Source organism: Heloderma suspectum, chromosome 15 (assembly GCF_057233095.1).
Source record: "Heloderma suspectum isolate Gila_16-S chromosome 15, 16-S_ref, whole genome shotgun sequence".
Taxonomy (NCBI): domain Eukaryota; kingdom Metazoa; phylum Chordata; class Lepidosauria; order Squamata; family Helodermatidae; genus Heloderma; species Heloderma suspectum.
This window is the reverse complement of record NC_139472.1, coordinates 24,782,501-24,792,500: the sequence shown is the minus strand read 5'-3', so window position 1 is coordinate 24,792,500 and position 10,000 is coordinate 24,782,501.

Below are 10,000 nucleotides of genomic sequence, written 5' to 3'. Positions count from 1 at the left end.
AACCACAACCCTAACCCTAACCCTAACCCTAAGCTTAACCCTAACCCTAACCCAAACCTAACCCTAACCCTAACCCTAACCCTAACCGTAACCCTAACCCTAACCCTAACCCTAAACCTGACCCTGACCCTAACCACAACCCTAACCCTAACCCCAACACTAACCCCAAACCTAACCCTAACCCCAACCCTAAACATAACACTAACCCTAAACCTAATCCTAACCCTAACCCTGACCCCAACCCTAAACTTAACCGTAACCCTAACCCCAACCCTCACCCTTACACTAACCCGAACCCTAACCCTGACCCCAACCCTAACCCTAACCCTGACCCCAACCCTAACCCTAACCGCTACCCCAACCCTAACCCTACCCCTGTCCCCGACCCTGACCCTGACCCTAAACCTAACCCTAACCACACCCGTAAACCTAACCCTAACCCCAACCCTAACCCTAACCCTAACCCTAACCCCAAACCTATCCCTAACCCTAACCCCAACCCTAAACCTAACCCTAACCCTAACCCTGACCCCAACCCTCACCCTAACCCTAACCCTAACCCTAACCCCAACCCCAACACTAAACCTAATCCTAACCCCAACCCTAACCCTAACCCTAACCCCAACCCTAAACCTAACACTAACCCTTACCCTAACCCTGACCCCAACCCTAACCCTAACCCTAACCCCAACCCTAACCCTAACCCTAACCCTAACACCAAGCTGAACCCTGACCCTAACCCTAACTCAACCCTAACCCTAACCCTAACCCTACACCGAACCCTAACCCTAACCCTAAACTTAACCCAACCCTAACCCTAACTGTAACCCTAACACTAACCCCAACCCGAACCCTAACCCCAACCCGAACCCCGAACCTAACCCTAAACCTAACCCTAACCCTAACCCCAACCCTAACACTAACCCTAACCCCAACCCTAACACTAACCCTAACCCTAAACCCATCCCTAACCCTAACCCTAACCCTAATCCCAACCCCAACACTAACCCTAAGCCTAACCCTGACTCTGACCCTGACCCCAACCCTAACCTTAACCCTAACCACAACCCTAACCCTAACCCTAACCCTAACCCTAACACTAACAATAACCGAGACCCCAAACCTAAATCCAACCCTAACCCTAACACTAACCCTAACCCCAAACCTAACCCTAACCCTAACACCACCCCTAACACTAACCCTAAGCCTAACCCTAACCCCAACCCTAACCCTAACCCTAACCCTCACCCCAACACTAACCCCAAACCTAAACCCAACCCAAATCCTAACCCTAACCCTAACCCAAACCTAACCCTAACCCTAACCGTAACCCTAACCCTAACCCTAACCCCAACCCCAACCCTAACCCTAAACCTAACCCTAACCCTAACCCCAACCCTAAAAATAACACTAACCCTAAACCTAATCCTAACCCTAACCCTGACCCCAACCCTAAACTTAACCGTAACCCTAACCCCAACCCTCACCCTTACACTAACCCGAACCCTAACCCTGACCCCAACCCTAACCCTAACCCTAACCCTAACCCCAACCCTAACCCTAACCGCTACCCCAACCCTAACACTTCCCCTGTCCCCGACCCTGACCCTGACCCTAAACCTAACCCTAACCACACCCGTAAACCTAACCCTAACCCCAACCCTAACCCTAAACCTGACCCTAACCCTAAATCCAAACCTAACCCTAAAACTACCCCTAACCCCAAACCTAACCCTAACCACTAACATAACCCTAACCCTAACACGAAACCTTACCCCACCACTAACCCCAACCCTAACCCCAATCCTAACCCTAACTCTACCCTAACCCTAACCCTAAACTAAACCCAACCCTAACCCTAACACTAACCCTAACCCTATCCCTAACCCCAACCCCAACCCTAACCCCAACCCTAACCCCGAATCTAACCCAAACCCTAACCCTAACCTTGACCCTGACCCTAACCCTAAACCTAACACTAACCATAACCCTAACCCCAACCCCAACACTAAACCTAACCATAACCCGAACCCTAACCCTAACACTAACCCTAACCCAACCCTAACCCAACCCTAACCCTAACCCTAACCCTTACCCTAACCTTAACTCTAACCCTAACCGCAACCCTAACCCTAACCCTAACACTAACCCAGACCCTAACCCTAAATCCAACCCTAACCCTAACACTAACCCTAACCCCAAATCTAACCCTAACCCTAACCCCACCCCTAACACTAACCCTAAGCCTAACCCTAAACCCAACTCTAAACCTAACCCTAACCCTAACCCCAACACTATCCCCAAACCTAACTCCAACCCAAATCCTAACCCTAACCCTAACCCAAACCTAACCCTAACCCTAACCCTAACCGTAACCCTAACCCTAACCCTAACCCTGACCGTGACCCTAACCACAACCCTAAACCTAACCCTAACCCTAAGCTTAACCCTAACCCTAACCCTAACCCAACCCTAACCCTAACCCTAACCCTAACCCAACCCTATTCCTAACCCTAACCCTAAACCTAAACCTAACCCTAACCCCTACCCTAACCCTAACCCTAAACCCAACCTCAACACTAAACCTAATCCTAACCCCAACCCTAACCCTAACCCTAACCCTAACCCTGACCCCATCCCTAACCCTAACTCTAACCCTAACCCGAATCCTAACCCTAACCCGAACCCAAACCCTAACGCTAAACTCTACCCCTACCCTAACCCTATCCCTATCCCTAACCCTAACCTAACCGCAACCCTGACCCTAACCCTAACCCTCACCACAACGCTAACCCTAACCATAACCATCACTCAACCCTAACCCTAACCCCAACCCTAACCCTAACTCAGACCCTAACCCTAAATCCAACCCTAACCCTAACACTAACCCAAACACCAAACCTAACCCTAACCCTAACCCTAACCCCAAACCTATCCCTAACCCTAACCCCAACCCTAACCCTAACCCTAACCCTAACCCTGACCCCAACCCTCACCCTAACCCTAACCCAACCCTAACCCTAACCCTAACCCTAACCTTAACCCTAACCCTAACCGCAACCCTAACCCTAACCCTAACACTGACCCACGCCCTAACCCTAAATCCAACCCTAACCCTAACACTAACCCTAACCCCAAACCTAACCCTAACCCTAACCCCACCCCTAACACTAACCCTAAGCCTAACCCTAAACCCAACTCTAAACCTAACCCTAACCCTAACCCCAACACTAACCCCAAACGTAACCCCAACCCAAATCCTAACCCTAACCCTAACCCAAACCTAACCCTAACACTAACCCTAACCGTAACCCTAACCCTAACCCTAACCCTGACCCTGACCCTAACCACAACCCTAACCCTAACCCTAACCCTAAGCTTAACCCTAACCCTAACCCAAACCTAACCCTAACCCTAACCCTAACCCTAACCGTAACCCTAACCCTAAACCTAACCCTAAACCTGACCCTGACCCTAACCACAACCCTAACCCTAACCCTAACCCCAACACTAACCCCAAACCTAACCCTAACCCCAACCCTAACCCTAACCCTAACCCTAACCCAACCCTATTCCTAACCCTAACCCTAAACCTAAACCTAACCCTAACGCCTACCCTAACCCTAACCCTAAACCCAACCTCAACACTAAACCTAATCCTAACCCCAACCCTAACCCTAACCCTAACCCTAACCCTGACCCCATCCCTAACCCTAACTCTAACCCTAACCCGAATCCTAACCCGAACCCGAACCCAAACCCTAACCCTAAACTCTACCCCTACCCTAACCCTATCCCTAACCCTAACCCTACCCTAACCATAAGCCTGACCCTAACCCTAACCCTCACCACAACGCTAACCCTAACCATAACCATAACTCAACCCTAAACCTAACCCCAACCCTAACCCTAACTCAGACCCTAACCCTAAATCCAACCCTAACCCTAACACTAACCCTAACACCAAACCTAACCCTAACCCTAACCCTAACCCCAAACCTATCCCTAACCCTAACCCCAACCCTAAACCTAACCCTAAACCTAACCCTGACCCCAACCCTCACCCTAACCCTAACCCTAACCCTAACCCCAACCCCAACACTAAACCTAATCCTAACCCCAACCCTAACCCTAACCCTAACCCCAACCCTAAACCTAACACTAACCCTTACCCTAACCCTGACCCCAACCCTAACCCTAACCCTAACCCTAACCCCAACCCTAACCCTAACCCTAACCCTAACCCTAACACCAAGCTGAACCCTGACCCTAACCCTAACTCAACCCTAACCCTAACCCTAACCCTACACCGAACCCTAACCCTAACCCTAACCCTAAACTTAACCCAACCCTAACCCTAACTGTAACCCTAACACTAACCCCAACCCGAACCCTAACCCCAACCCGAACCCCGAACCTAACCCTAAACCTAACCCTAACCCTAACCCTATCCCCAACCCTAACCCTAACCCTAACCCCAACCCTAACAGTAACCCTAAACCTAAACCCATCCCTAACCCTAACCCTAACCCTAATCCCAACCCCAACACTAACCCTAAGCCTAACCCTGACTCTGACCCTGACCCCAACCCTAACCTTAACCCTAACCACAACCCTAACCCTAACCCTAACCCTAACACTAACACTAACAATAACCCAGACCCAAAACCTAAATCCAACCCTAACCCTAACACTAACCCTAACCCCAAACCTAACCCTAACCCTAACACCACCCCTAACACTAACCCTAAGCCTAACCCTAACCCCAACCCTAACCCTAACCCTAACCCTCACCCCAACACTGACCCCAAACCTAAACCCAACCCAAATCCTAACCCTAACCCTAACCCAAACCTAACCCTAACCCTAACCGTAACCCTAACCCTAACCCTAACCCTAACCCCAACCCCAACCCTAACCCTAACCCTAACCCTAATCCTAACCCTAACCCCAACCCTAAACATAACACTAACCCTAAACCTAATCCTAACCCTAACCCTGACCCCAACCCTAAACTTAACCGTAACCCTAACCCCAACCCTCACCCTTACACTAACCCGAACCCTAACCCTGACCCCAACCCTAACCCTAACCCTGACCCCAACCCTAACCCTAACCGCTTCCCCAACCCTAACCCTACCCCTGTCCCCGACCCTGACCCTAAACCTAACCCTAACCACACCCGTAAACCTAACCCTAACCCCAACCCTAACCCTAACCCTAACCCTAACCCCAAACCTATCCCTAACCCTAACCCCAACCCTAAACCTAACCCTAACCCTAACCCTGACCCCAACCCTCACCCTAACCCTAACCCTAACCCTAACCCCAACCCCAACACTAAACCTAATCCTAACCCCAACCCTAACCCTAACCCTAACCCCAACCCTAAACCTAACACTAACCCTTACCCTAACCCTGACCCCAACCCTAACCCTAACCCTAACCCCAACCCTAACCCTAACCCTAACCCTAACACCAAGCTGAACCCTGACCCTAACCCTAACTCAACCCTAACCCTAACCCTAACCCTACACCGAACCCTAACCCTAACCCTAACCCTAAACTTAACCCAACCCTAACCCTAACTGTAACCCTAACACTAACCCCAACCCGAACCCTAACCCCAACCCGAACCCCGAACCTAACCCTAAACCTAACCCTAACCCTAACCCCAACCCTAACCCTAACCCTAACCCCAACCCTAACACTAACCCTAACCCTAAACCCATCCCTAACCCTAACCCTAACCCTAATCCCAACCCCAACACTAACCCTAAGCCTAACCCTGACTCTGACCCTGACCCCAACCCTAACCTTAACCCTAACCACAACCCTAACCCTAACCCTAACCCTAACCCTAACACTAACACTAACAATAACCGAGACCCCAAACCTAAATCCAACCCTAACCCTAACACTAACCCTAACCCCAAACCTAACCCTAACCCTAACACCACCCCTAACACTAACCCTAAGCCTAACCCTAACCCCAACCCTAACCCTAACCCTAACCCTCACCCCAACACTAACCCCAAACCTAAACCCAACCCAAATCCTAACCCTAACCCTAACCCAAACCTAACCCTAACCCTAACCGTAACCGTAACCCTAACCCTAACCCTAACCCCAACCCCAACCCTAACCCTAACCCTAACCCTAACCCTAACCCCAACCCTAAACATAACACTAACCCTAAACCTAATCCTAACCCTAACCCTGACCCCAACCCTAAACTTAACCGTAACCCTAACCCCAACCCTCACCCTTACACTAACCCGAACCCTAACCCTGACCCCAACCCTAACCCTAACCCTAACCCTAACCCCAACCCTAACCCTAACCGCTACCCCAACCCTAACCCTTCCCCTGTCCCCGACCCTGACCCTGACCCTAAACCTAACCCTAACCACACCCGTAAACCTAACCCTAACCCCAACCATAACCCTAACCCTAACCCTAACACCAAGCTGAACCCTGACCCTAACCCTAACCACAACCCTAACCCTAACCCTAACACTAAGCTTAACCCTAACCTTAACCCTAACCCTAACCCCAACCCTAACCCTAACCCTAAACCTGACCCTAACCCTAAATCCAAACCTAACCCTAAAACTACCCCTAACCCCAAACCTAACCCTAACCCTAACCCCAACCCTAACCCTCACCACTAACATAACCCTAACCCTAACCCCAAACCTTGCCCCAACACTAACCCCAACCCTAACCCCAATCCTAACCCTAACCCTAACCCTAACCCTAAACTAAACCCAACCCTAACCCTAACACTAACCCTAACCCTAACCCTAACCCCAACCCCAACCCTAACCCCAACCCTAACCCCAAATCTAACCCAAACCCTAACCCTAACCTTGACCCTGACCCTAACCCTAACCCTAACCCTCACCCTAATCCCAACCCCAACACTACACCTAACCGTAACCCGAACCCTAACCTTAACCCTAACCCTAACCCTAACCCCAACCCCCACACTAAACCTAATCCTAACCCCAACCCTAACCCTAACCCTAACCCCAACCCTAAACCTAACACTAACCCTTACCCTAACCCTGACCCCCACCCTAACCCTAACCCCAACCCTAACCCTACCCCTAACCCTAACACCAAGCTGAACCCTGACCCTAACCCTAACTCGACCCTAACCCTAACCCTAACCCTACACCGAACCCTAACCCTAACCCTAACCCTAAACTTAACCCAACCCTAACCCTAACTGTAACCCTAACACTAACACCAACCCGAACCCTAACCCCAACCCGAACCCCGAACCTAACCCTAAACCTAACCCTAACCACAACCCTAACCCTAACCCTAACCATAAGCTTAACCCTAACCTTAACCCTAACCCTAACCCCAACCCTAACCCTAACCCTAAACCTGACCCTAACCGTAAATCCAAACCTAACCCTGAAACTTCCCCTAACCCCAAACCTAACCCTAACCCCAACCCTAACCCTAAGCATTAACATAACCCGAACCCTAACCCCAAACCATACCCCAACACTAACCCCAACCGTAACCCCAATCCTAACCCTAACCCTAACCCTAACCCTAAACTAAACCCAACCCTAACCCTAACACTAACCCTAACCCTAAACCTAACCCCAACCCCAACCCTAACCCCAACCCCAACCCTAACCCCAACCCTAACCCCGATTCTAACCCAAACCCTAACCCTAACCTTGACCCTGACCCTAACCCTAACCCTAACCCTAACCCTAACCCTAACCCCAACCCCAACACTAAACCTAACCGTAACCCGAACCCTAACCCTAACACTAACCCTAACCCAACCCTAACCCAACCCTAACCCTAACCCAAACCCTAACCCTAACCTTAACCCTAACCCTAACCGCAACCCTAACCCTAACCCTAACACTAACCCAGACCCTAACCCTAAATCCAACCCTAACCCTAACACTAACACTAACCCTAAGCCTAACCCTACACCCAACTCTAAACCTAACCCTAACCCTAACCCCAACACTAACCCCAAACCTAACCCCAACCCAAATCCTAACCCTAACCCTAGCCCAAACCTAACCCTAACCCTAACCCTAACCGTAACCCTAACCCTTACCCTGACCCTAACCTCAACCCTAACCCTAACCCTAACCCTAAGCTTAACCCTAACCCTAACCCTAACCCTAACCCAAACCTAACCCTAACCCTAACCCTAACCCTAACCGTAACCCTAACCCTAACCCTAACCCTAACCCTGACCCTGACCCTAACCACAACCCTAACCCTAAACCTAACCCCAACGCTAACCCCAAACCTAACCCTAACCCCAACCCTATTCCTAACCCTAACCCTAACCCTAAACCTAACCCTAACCCCTACCCTAACCCTAACCCTAAACCCAACCTCAACACTAAACCTAATCCTAACCCCAACCCTAACCCTAACCCTAACCCTAACCCTGACCCCATCCCTAACCCTAACTCTAACCCTAACCCGAATCCTAACCCTAACCTGAACCCAAACCCTAACCCTAACCTCTACCCCTACCCTAACCCTATCCCTAAACCTCACCCTACCCTAACCATAACCCTGACCCTAACCCTAACCCTCACCACAACGCTAACCCTAACCATAACCATAACTCAACCCTAACCCTAACCCCAACCCTAACCCTAACTCAGACCCTAACCCTAAATCCAACCCTAACCCTAACACTAACCCTAACACCAAACCTTACCCTAACCCTAACCCTGACCCCAACCCTCACCCTAACCCTAACCCTAACCCTAACCCTAACCCCAACCCCAACACTAAACCTAATCCTAACCCCAACCCTGACCCTAACCCTAACCCCAACCCTAAACCTAACACTAACACTTACCCTAACCCTGACCCCAACCCTAACCCTAACCCTAACTCCAACCCTAACCCTAACCCTAAATCTAACCCCTACCCCAACCCTAACACTACCATAACCCTAACCCTGACCCTAACCCTAACCCTAACCACAACCCTAACCCTAACCCTAACCATAACTCAACCCTAACCCTAACCCTAACCCCAACCCTAACCCTAACTCAGACCATAACCCTAAATCCAAACCTAACCCTAACACTAACCCTAACACCAAACCTAACCCTAACCCTAACCCTAACCCCAAACCTAACCCTAACCCCAACCCTAACCCTAACACTAACCCTAACCCTAACCCCAACCCGAACCCGAACCCTAACCCCAACCCTAACCCTAACCCTAACCCTATCCCCTACTTTAACCCTAACCCTAAACCTAACCCTCACCCTCACCCTAACCCCAACCCTAACTCAACCCTAACCCTAACCCTAACTCTAACCCCAAACCTAACCTTAACCCTAACCCAGACCCTAACCCTAAATCCAATCCTAACCCTAACCCCAAACCTAACCCTAACCCCAACCCTAACCCTAAGCATTAACATAACCCTAACCCTAACCCCAAACCATACCCCAACACTAACCCCAACCCTAACCCCAATCCTAACCCTAACCCTAACCCTAAACTAAACCCAACCCTAACCCTAACACTAACCCTAACCCTAAACCTAACCCCAACCCCAACCCTAACCCCAACCCCAACCCTAACCCCAACCCTAACCCCGATTCTAACCCAAACCCTAACCCTAACCTTGACCCTGACCCTAACCCTAACCCTAACCCTAACCCTAACCCTAACCCCAACCCCAACACTAAACCTAACCGTAACCCGAACCCTAACCCTAACACTAACCCTAACCCAACCCTAACCCAACCCTAACCCTAACCCAAACCCTAACCCTAACCTTAACCCTAACCCTAACCCTAACCGCAACCCTAACCCTAACACTAACCCAGACCCTAACCCTAAATCCAACCCTAACCCTAACACTAACACTAACCCTAAGCCTAACCCTACACCCAACTCTAAACCTAACCCTAACCCTAACCCCAACACTAACCCCAAACCTAACCCCAACCCAAATCCTAACCCTAACCCTAGC